We start from the raw sequence: 10,391 nt of genomic DNA on the forward strand, positions 1-10,391 counted from the left end.
CGAACAACGCTCTAACCAACTTAGGGCAGTAAAGACTTTTCAACTACTCTGTTTTCTATTTTGAAAAATGGCTCTTGGGGCGTGAATAACAACTTTCTTATTAAACACAACTCTATAAAATTAAGATAAAAATAATACTATAAAGTACAAAAGAATGCCCAGAAGCTCCTTGTTTTGATTAAAGTAGTCAGTTGTCAATAATTACAATGAAAAAGTATGCACACTTACTGTAACTTATATCCCAAATCATTGAATACAGTAAAAGTTTTTTCCATTCTGTGGTTCTGTGTTCTTCAGCATCTTCAAGACATCTCTACAACCAGAGGTCAATTTGTTGTGTTTGAATGCCAAGTCCAGGCCACAACCACAGTACAAGTTCACTGGTACAGAGAGAAAGAGAAGATAGCAAACTCAGATGACTTTCGGATTCTAAGGAAAAGTATCGTGATAAGATTTTCAATTTTCTTTTTATTCCAATTAACCTTGAAATCTAATTCATGTTTAAAAGTTTAATAGCTGATTTATTATAGACTCAGAGATTTCTATTGTTGTTATTTTATATCCAAATGTTTCCTCAACAGAAACAACCAAAAAAGACAAGAAGGTGTGCTCTCCTCACTCCCAGGAGCATGCCTACGCCTCTCCCTTCCTCTTTTTCTCCCCCCATAGGCATGCATCTCCTAAACTGTAAGGAACTCCATGAGACTTGCAACCAGAAAGCAAGGGGCATCCCTGAACCTATCCTCAATGCCCCCTTTTCTCTGACTTCTTAGTGAGCTAGAGCAGCCAAATCTAGACTCATTTCCCTGTCTAATCTCTCTCCTGTTGCTTCTTCTATCCTAGGCCCTTCCTTGTTTCACTGTCCCCAGCTTTAATATAAAGAAGGAGGAGGAAAGAAGATAGCAAATTGATGAAACTATAATTTTAATAGCTATGAAAGGACTGATTTTCATAAATTAATCTTAACTATCTTCCCAATGAGTTCTTGGCATACAAACAATTAAAAAAATGTGAGAATAAACATATTTTTTTAAAAGAGTAAGACAAGTGAAAACTGATAGATAACTTTCTAAATATTTTATTATGTAAGTGTTCTATAGAATAATTAACTTAGGAAAGGGTAAAAAACATGATAATATCACTCATGCTAAACACTAAGTTTGTACTTTATAAACAATTTCTCATTTAATCTTCACATCAACATTTTGAGGTATGTGCTGTTACCGCCACTTTATAAGTTAAAAAAAAACCAACTAACATCAGAAATGTTAAACACCTTGTCCAAGGTCACAAAGCTAGTAAATGCTACAGCCAGGGTTTAAGTCAAAATAGTTCTTGAACCAACTGAAGAAAATATATTCATTTAAAATGTTAAGTCAAAACAACTGAACATTTGCACATCACATTTAAGAAACATCTGTATGATACAATATGGTATTTCTTCTTCTTCTTTTTTTAATCCTCACCAGAGGACATTTTCATTGATTTTTAAAAACAGGGGAAGAGAGAGAAAGAGAAAAAAAGAAAAATATTGATTCATTGCCTCCTGCACATATCCCCACTGGAGCCGGGGATCAAACCCACCACTTAGGTATGTGCCCTGACCAGGAATCGAACCCTCAACCTTTTGGTGTATGGGGGACAATTCTCCTCCAACTGAGCCACATGGGCCAGGACATGATATTTCTTTTTAAAATAACATTTATTGTATTTTTTGAATCGGCTGCTTCCTACAAGCCCCCTACTGAGGACCAAGCCAGCAACCCGGGCATGTGCCCCTGACCGGAAATTGAACCTGCAACCTCTTGGTGCACAGGACAATGCTCAACCAGCTGAGTCACACCAGCCAGGGTACAAATTTATTATAATAAATGTAGAAAACCTATAATAACATAAAAAAGACACTTTACCCATTTTCTCACCACCCAGAGAAAACTATTAACTTTTATGTATTTTTCTACAATACTACTACAGTATTTTTATAATGTGTTTAACTTTATTTTAAAGATATTAAAAGAAAAGGGTTTTCTTGGGGAAAAGAGAGCACCTCAGGATTAATGTTTTAGCAACGGTTCACATTCAGTGAAAAGATATTACCTGGTCTTACCTTCATGTTAGAAATAAAGAACAAAGGTCCAAAGAAGTAACATAATTTTCACACAGTCACAGAGCAATTTCGTGGCAGAACAGGATAAAATAAAGTTCTTCCAGCACCCTGCAGTGTCCGTTCCTTTATGCACTTTTTATGAGTCTCTCCAGAATTTATAGTCTCTGATTCCAGATTACAGCTTCAAGTTATTTCTCATATACACATGGCCCCTTTTCCCAACCAAATAAATTGCCACCATTTAAATTTTCTCTCTATTCTCTTGTTTTATCTTTCAGAAGCTTGTTTATCACCCATTCCTGGTAAGTACAAATTTCCAACATCTTGATAATAAATGACTAAGCCAAAATTAGTATCTAAGAATACATTGTGTCCTAAATTACTTTTGCCATCATGAGCAGTTTTGAGGCTACCCTGTGCCAACTCTTGAACTGACACACAGAAGAAACAAGATAACTAGACTCTTTAAGTGTATTTATTCATCTATTCATTCACTCAACATATATTTCCTGACCAGAGACTATGGGCAGTTTCCTTTCTTGGCCATTGTGTCTGACCTCATAGAGCATGAATTCTTCTTCTAATTCCAGTTGACATAGTATTTGTGACTCATGAACTATGCAACAGAGGCAGTAAGGAGGTATCCTGACATCAAACATCCAAATTGTTGAATGTCCAAGAAGGAAATGTGCCCATCACACAGTGGCCATCACTGTATCAACATTAAATCTAACTACCATGGCAATGATAATTTTTAGGTCAGTTCAGAACATCTTTCTATATAGAACTTTTATGCTAAGCACTAAAGCTACAGAAATCTAGAAGTCAAGAAATAAAGTGTAATCTCTGCTTTCAAGGAACACATAATCTAGTACAGAAAACAGATATGACTAAGAGGCAGGTGATTGGGGCTGAGCTAGTACTAATTTGGGTTATATTTTTAAGATTTCTCTTCATGAGCCCAGTCAAAGACAAAAATCTAATCAGATGGATTTTCTCAGGAATATTCTATTCCTAGTACTCTCCCTGACATTTTCCCACATTATTCAGTTAGTGGTTGAGTTTCCACTAGAATGAATCACTTTTGTTTGTTCATTTGAGGCACCCAAATATTCTGGTCATGTTGAATCTCTTCCCTTTTCAGAGGAAGTCTGCACCTTGATTATTACAGAAGTATTTCCTGAAGACTCTGGGGAATTCAAGTGCATTGCAGAAAATGAGGCTGGGTCTGCAGTCTCCACAGCAAGACTCATTGTTTCCCCAGGTAATTATTCTTCAGGATCTCCCAGATCCTTTTCAACCCTGAGCCAAGAGGAAGGTTCTCTGCTCTATCTGAACTGGTGACTAATTATGTTTTTCAGAAGGAAAAGAAGTGGAAAAATCAAAGAGTACTCCAAAGTTATTGATCAGGAAATTTTCTCCAAAACTGGCCTCCTTTCCTTGGAGCAGTGACAGCTACAAAAAGAACAAAAATCCAGACAATACCCTAATAAGCCATATGCCAACTACTCCTGAAACAGCCAGTCCCACTGAATATGAGATCCAGATTCCAAAGGAGAATTTCTGCACCATCAATGAAAATTTCTCTGCGCTACCACCACTATGGTAAGGCCAGAGAGACCTAACATTCACTCATTCAACAGATGTTCTCGGTTCTGTAGATAGAACAGTAAACATTATAAAGCTCCTGCCCTCAGGTAGCTTGCATGCTGGATGAATCACTTTTTATTTTATTTTATTATTTTATTTTATTTTATTTTATTTTATTTTATTTTATTTATTTTATTTTATTTTATTTTATTTTATTTTATTTTATTTTATATTACACTGTACTAGGATAGAATGGACCACCTCAGTAGCTTCTGAGGCTAATTCATTTCTATCACAATTACGTTAGCAAACCTGGTTCCCCACACTTCTGCAACATCATGCAGTTAGTGACCAAGTTTCCACTAGGATGAATCATTTTAACTGTCATTTCTCTCTTGCCCTCCATCACCATGGATGCAATAGTAAGTCATGTGCTTAGATTCATATTTAAGGGTTTGTTACAGAGACTTAAAGAAAAAAAATCAACAATGCTCAAATGGCACGAGATTTTGAAGAAGTGGAATCTTTTTCCAAAACAGAATTCAGTGTCCTATCTCAATATAAATAGGTACACCGGTTTCTTCACAGTCAGTCTCAGAATACAGACAGAATTGTCTATATTGTATTGAGAGAACAAATGTATAAATGGAAAGAAAATTCAGTAAGTGAATTTGCCAGTCGGGTTATGTTTAAAACACCACCATCTACTACCATCCCCACCCCTCAAACAAATTATTGATTAAAAAACAACCTAAGGCCTAGCCAGCATGGTTCAGTGTTTGAGCATCAACCTATGTACCAAAAGATCATGGCTCAATCCCCAGTAGGGGGCATGCAGGAAGCAGCTGATCAATGATTCTTATCATTGATGTTTCTCTCTCGCTCTCACTTCCTCTCTGAAATCAATAAAATTATATTTAAAAACAAAAACAAAAAAACCCCTAAGCCCTGGCCAGTGTTTCCATGTTTCTCAGTGGTTAGAGCGTTGGCCCATATACCAAGGGGTCGCAGGTTCAATTCCTGATCAACTTACCTGGGTTGCAGGTTCAACCCTTGGCCCCAGTTGGAGCACATGCAGGAGGCAACCAACTGATGTGTCTCTAAAAATTGATACTTAAAAGTCGTTTAAAATTTTTTCTTTTAACAATACCTACCATAGTCCACTAAGTATTTTACCAGCATTGTTAACTTCAGGTAAATTTAGATTAAATACCTTTAATAAAACTTAAACAGCATTCTTAACTAGATACTAGTACTACTAAATATAGTCTGTTAATTACAAAATAAAAAGATATTGGATTCTCTTTTAAGATGAGATTTCTTGCATAATATTTGGGTCTATGAAGTGAGACAAATATATCATGTTAGAGATGGAAGGAATCAGAGGTCATCTACATGAAGTTCCTCATTCTGCAAATGACTAAATTATAGATGGTTGGTTCACGTTGTTAAGGGATGGTTCTTCATGCTTCCAAGACCTTGGATAGGTACTTTTCCAAGTGTTTCTTGCAATGAAGATGGTGAGGAAAAGAGTTTAGACTTAGAGACTAACAGACCTGGAACAATATATGTGAATTACAGAGTAGGAATTCAATAAATAGTAGCTAGCACTTCCCTGCATTGCTTTTTATCAGGCTCAGTATATCTCCAATAAGTTTATGACTGTGATTTCTGTTGGTCTCCTGGAACCCCTTTAAGCTTCTAGGATCGATAGTTGCCTGACCAGTGGTTACCCCTATAAATAAAGATTTCTCATGGGGTCAAGTAAGAATGGGTGTGTAGGGCAATAAATAAAACTGCAACTTATTCAACCAACATTTGTTAAACACTTTCTATGTGTTTATCAGTTTCTGTGCTAGACTTGTCTTGGGAAGATGGCCAATACTGATATCTAAAATTTTTCTACATGAGTATTTTTTTAGCTGTGAGCCTTTAGGTCTTAAAAAGACCTTGAATTTGTAATATATTATCTTTCACAGGAGTTTACCATCTTTATCATTAACAACATCTTCTGTGGGGAAAATTACTGGGTAAAAGTTCCATAAAAGTTAAGCTTTTATAGGGTCTATTCTGAGCTACACTGTCCTAGGCAAGATAAATAATAAACAGTCCCTCCTACATTAGGTTAACAGGAAAAAGGTTAACCTAATGTAGGAGATATATCACAATATAGTCCACTGTATGATTTCCTGTTTCATTTGTCTCTCTCAGCAACCTCTGATTTAGGTTAATATAGCAGATACTATCTTTGTTTTCCAGTTAATTATTAAAGCTCAGAGAGTTTAAGCAGCTTGTCTAAGGTTACACAGTAAGTAGGTGGTAGAGTGGGCATTAAAATAGACTCAGGTCTTCAAAATAAAAAAGGTTAATGTGCCTAGAAAATTCTAAAACATTAACCAAATTAGCATTATCACTTTTCCTGTTTGACTCCAAACCCAGTGGAGTGTCCATTATTTCTTACGAGAAGAATATAAGATTGAGTAAGGTGTTAGAATGGATATTTCAAATTACAAGTGCTACAGTGGGATTCCCTTTCACTATATGTCTATGCAGAACTTCAGTAATCAGAAAGATTTATGTATAACCTGAAAATAAATAAAATGTTCTCCACTCTTTAGTCCCTTCATCTTCAATGTGACATTTTCCTTCTCAGTTAATACAACAGAAATTAGCTTCATCATACACACCTGACCTCTGACTTTAGAAGCTCACAGAAGCATTTTTACAACAGCATTTATACTTCATATTAAAAACAAAACAAACCAAAAAAAAACAAGAGCTATATATGAGGAAGATATGAATGAATGACAGTTAAACAGCTACCCTTCTACTGATGACAAGACAAGAAGGAATTCCCTTAACATGCAGCAGGAAATAATAGGAAGTTACATACATTATGTGAGACATTAGAATAATTTACCAGAGACCCTTACTGGTAATTTAGAGAAAGAAATGGGAAAAGTTGTCTTTGGGGAAAGATTGCAATATGGTTCAACCCACCTGACATCTTAATGATTTTTCCATTTTATAATTTTTCTCAAATAAGCAACTAAACCATTCAAATAGCTATATTTGTGAGAAGACATAAAACATTCACAAAAACAAACCAAACATTAAAAGTAGAAAAACAGATTCATAATAGATTATTAAATACAGACCTTTAACTTCTGAGAATGGTGTCATAAAAGAGGACCTTGCCCTAGCCTGTTTGGCTCAGTTGATAGAGTGTAGGCCCAAGGACTGATGAGTCCCGGGTTAGATTCCAGTCAAGGGCACATACCTTGGTTGTGGGCTCAATCCCCAGTCCAATCGATGTGTCTCTCTCACATTGATGTTTCTCTCTGTATGACTCTCCCCCTCCCTTCCACTCTCTCTAAAAATCAATGGAAAAATATCCTTGGGTGAAAATTAACCAGGAAGAAAAAAAAAAAGAGGACCTTACTTACCTTTCCTAATTTAACCTTTGGGCCCCTTATTGTAGTGAGAACCTTAGCCTAGATGTTCCATAGAGGTACTACACTGTAACCCATGTTACACCTTACAAAGACCCAGGGGAAAAAAGAGGCAATGCTTAAAAGATAAAAAATGGAGCTAGGAAGCATTTTTCTCAGTCTATTGAGATCTTGCTTCTAGGCATATCCTCTGCTTAACTCAAATAATTTTTTTAACTCTCAAAAAAAAAAAAAAGAGAGCAAATGAATGTAAAATTCTGCCTCAACTATGGTACATTTAAAATTGACAATTTAACTGCTTGTCCTAGGTATCTTCCTTACTTGGCTGTTAGAGTATTTTTCTAACTTTTAGGTACTAACAGACCTCAAATCTACTATCTCCTCTTCCTTGCCCCCATCAAACCTTGTTCTCAGGAAGAACCAAATATCAGTCACATATACCACACTTAGTCTTTAGAATAATGCCTTACTCATAAAAAATTCTATACATGTTGGTTATTTTTATTATTCTTGTCGTCGCTTGCAGTTACATTTTAAGTCTTTCTAATTTGGATGAAAAGGCTTTTCCCTTTTAATGGAATTTGAAATATCAGTGAGCAGATATGGAGAAATAGTTTGGGAGATTCCTGAAATAAGACTTTGTAGGCAAATACATACTCAAGTCTACTGTGCTTTTTCTACTGAATAATGTCTGCATGCCCAAGCAGCAATTATTAAACTTTTTCTGAACACAAAAGAAAGGTAATACCTACACGGTCAGCTGTGGAAAATTTTATATGGCTCACATGTGTTCAAATATCTATTTATTGGACCCCAATGTACATGGTAATTAAATCAAGTTTGGATTATCCATAAGGGAGGGAATAAATAGATATGCTTTAAACAGTAGAACCATATCAAAATTGAAGCCACTTAAATGGGGATAATTCCACTCCATTGGACTGATCCTCATGCCACCTAATCCTTTCCACCACCTCTTTTGTTGATTTGAAGGTTTCTTCCTCTGTAATTATTTACTTCCCTGAATAAAAAAGGAAACATAAATACCAAGATGGTCTCCTTGGTGTAAAGAGAAAGGAAACTGTTAGCAGTAAAGATGAAGGAAAGAGAGTTGATAGTACAGAGCCCTAATGTATAGACTGCTTCTTTGATAGTTTAAGTTTTAAAAAATTGGCTCTCAAAAGAAATTTCAATCGTTGTACTGTTGATATTTGGCTCTGTTGACTAATGAGTTTGCCGACCACGGGTTTAAGTGTTTCAAACTTTTAGAATAAAAGTACAAGGTCAAGGAGGCATACACCATACGGATTCAGAAAGCTTACCTAAAGAAACCATATCATGTTTTTCCACCAACCCACCTTCCCAGTGACATGTCACAATCACCTGCTCTGCTGCCTTTACTGAGAACACACCCCCTTTCTTAAAACAAACTGCTTGAACTCAGCTCCACCCCCACTCCCATTTTGAATTTTAAAGTTTTCAGGTGACTAACTATCAAATACAAATTAATTTGGAGCCCATTCATCACTGGCCTTATTTCTAGAGAAGCCTTACAAGATAGAAGGTCAGTCTTAAAATCTATGAAGAGGGGATTAGTCCTTCTTTTTTTCAATAGGGAAGATTCACAAAGCCCCCACCATGAAAAAGAAATTGAGTTTTCTTTATACCTTTTTCTATTTCCAAATTCATTGCTCTTCCCCTTATAGGAGCTTGCTAAAGATCATAGTCAACATTCACATCTAAAATAAAGAGGCCTGAGAGAAAAGCTCATGTAATCCCACTCCTTAAATATCACTAAGACATCTGAGATATTGTTTAGATTGTGGACTCTTACTTTGACATGCCAGCATAGGTAGATGGACAGACAAGCACATCAGATGTCACTGTTTGGCAGCTGATAAAAGTCAGTGGTGCTATAATACTAAGCACAGAGCCACTAGATTAGTCTGTGAGGGAAGGGGATGCCTCTTCCTTCCCTTCAATAGGGGGTTAAACCCAGCTGGCAACCTCCAGAATTACGGGTAAGTCCCTTCTTTATTCCTGCTGCTGTTTTGGGTTTTGTTTTTGTTTTTTGTCCAAATCAGAGGAGCATGTACAGAAGTGATCTTCAGATAAAAAGTTTGAAAGCCACAATGGTATTACAAAGATTTGAAGAGAAAGTGCTCTATTCATTCCACTGAAACTGGAAGACATTAGAGAAAGGGTAGAAGAAAAAGTAGTTATGTGTTATTATTTTTAAGACATGATTTTTCCTTGAAAGGAGACACTTGAACTAACTGTGGTGATATGCTTCAAAATATCCTCAATCAGTTTTTTCTGCAAGTTTGTGCTGTACTAGAGATAAGGAAAAATGTTAAGATTTTTTAAAATAGGAGACTAATATTTTATTTATAAAATATTTGATATTTATTTAACCTAATTTAGAATAAAATGATAACTTTCATGTAATAGAATAGATTCTAGAATTGAATTGTTGAACAGTAACTATAAACATGAAGAAAAGCCTTTCAGAATTACCTGTGGAAACATCTGTATAAAATGTAGTGAGATATAAACAAAATAAAACTTTTGAAAGAAAAAAATTGAGCTTAAAAAAATAAGTAATTTTTAACTATGTAGACCGATACAAAAATGAACAAGATAATTGACATAACAGAAATATATATGAAGAAAAATAGGGGACTTTTTGGAAAAAATCTGCTGGCTATTAAACAGTTTATTCTTTGCTATTTGAAATGAATCTGAATCACCTGCCTGCCCAAAAAGGAGTTTAGAAACCAAACTGGATTCAATTCTGCAATGTAATAAATAAACCGATAACTACAAAACTACTTACCTTGAAATAGCCTTTTATTTTCTTTTTTAGAAAATCTAATTAAAGCCTCCTCTAGATGTTTTTCTCCAAAAATTTAAAGGCCTACTATAGTTAATTACTAAAATGGAGTCTAGTTTAATATACTTATGTTCAGAAACTTGAAGTTAAGGAATATATAACTTTTCAAGTCTTTTCAATAGAATCTTTCTCTTGGCTGTGTAGTTGCATTTTTGTTCTTTCCCAAAACTGCTAGTTTTAATTTAAACTATATACACAATTAGGATGAAGTTGTCTTGAAATTTTTCATTAGAAACACTTTTTTCAAGATAGGAAATTAAATAAGATTTTGTTTCAATAATGACAATTTGGCTAATTTTTCATCAGCTAAAAGTTTGATTTAGCATTATCTCAGTATTGGTTTAAACTA

At 35.1% G+C, this 10,391-nt stretch overlaps 1 protein-coding gene across 2 annotated transcripts in view; it reads right to left on the reverse strand.

Moving 5' to 3' along the window:
* Positions 1 to 315, reverse strand: part of KLHL3 (kelch like family member 3) — a 209,228-nt gene extending 208,913 nt beyond the window's left edge. Inside the window, exon 1 of one of the 2 annotated variants that reach the window (XM_079771905.1) lies at positions 229 to 315. The gene's annotated coding sequence lies outside the window, so the exon portion shown is untranslated. The remainder of the gene's footprint in view (positions 1 to 228) is intronic. The other variant, XM_079771904.1, reaches the window with a different exon arrangement.
* Positions 316 to 10,391: the final 10,076 nt, after the last annotated feature.

The sequence above is a fragment of the Cnephaeus nilssonii genome (assembly GCF_951640355.1).
Source record: "Cnephaeus nilssonii genome assembly, chromosome: 5".
NCBI lineage: Eukaryota > Metazoa > Chordata > Mammalia > Chiroptera > Vespertilionidae > Cnephaeus > Cnephaeus nilssonii.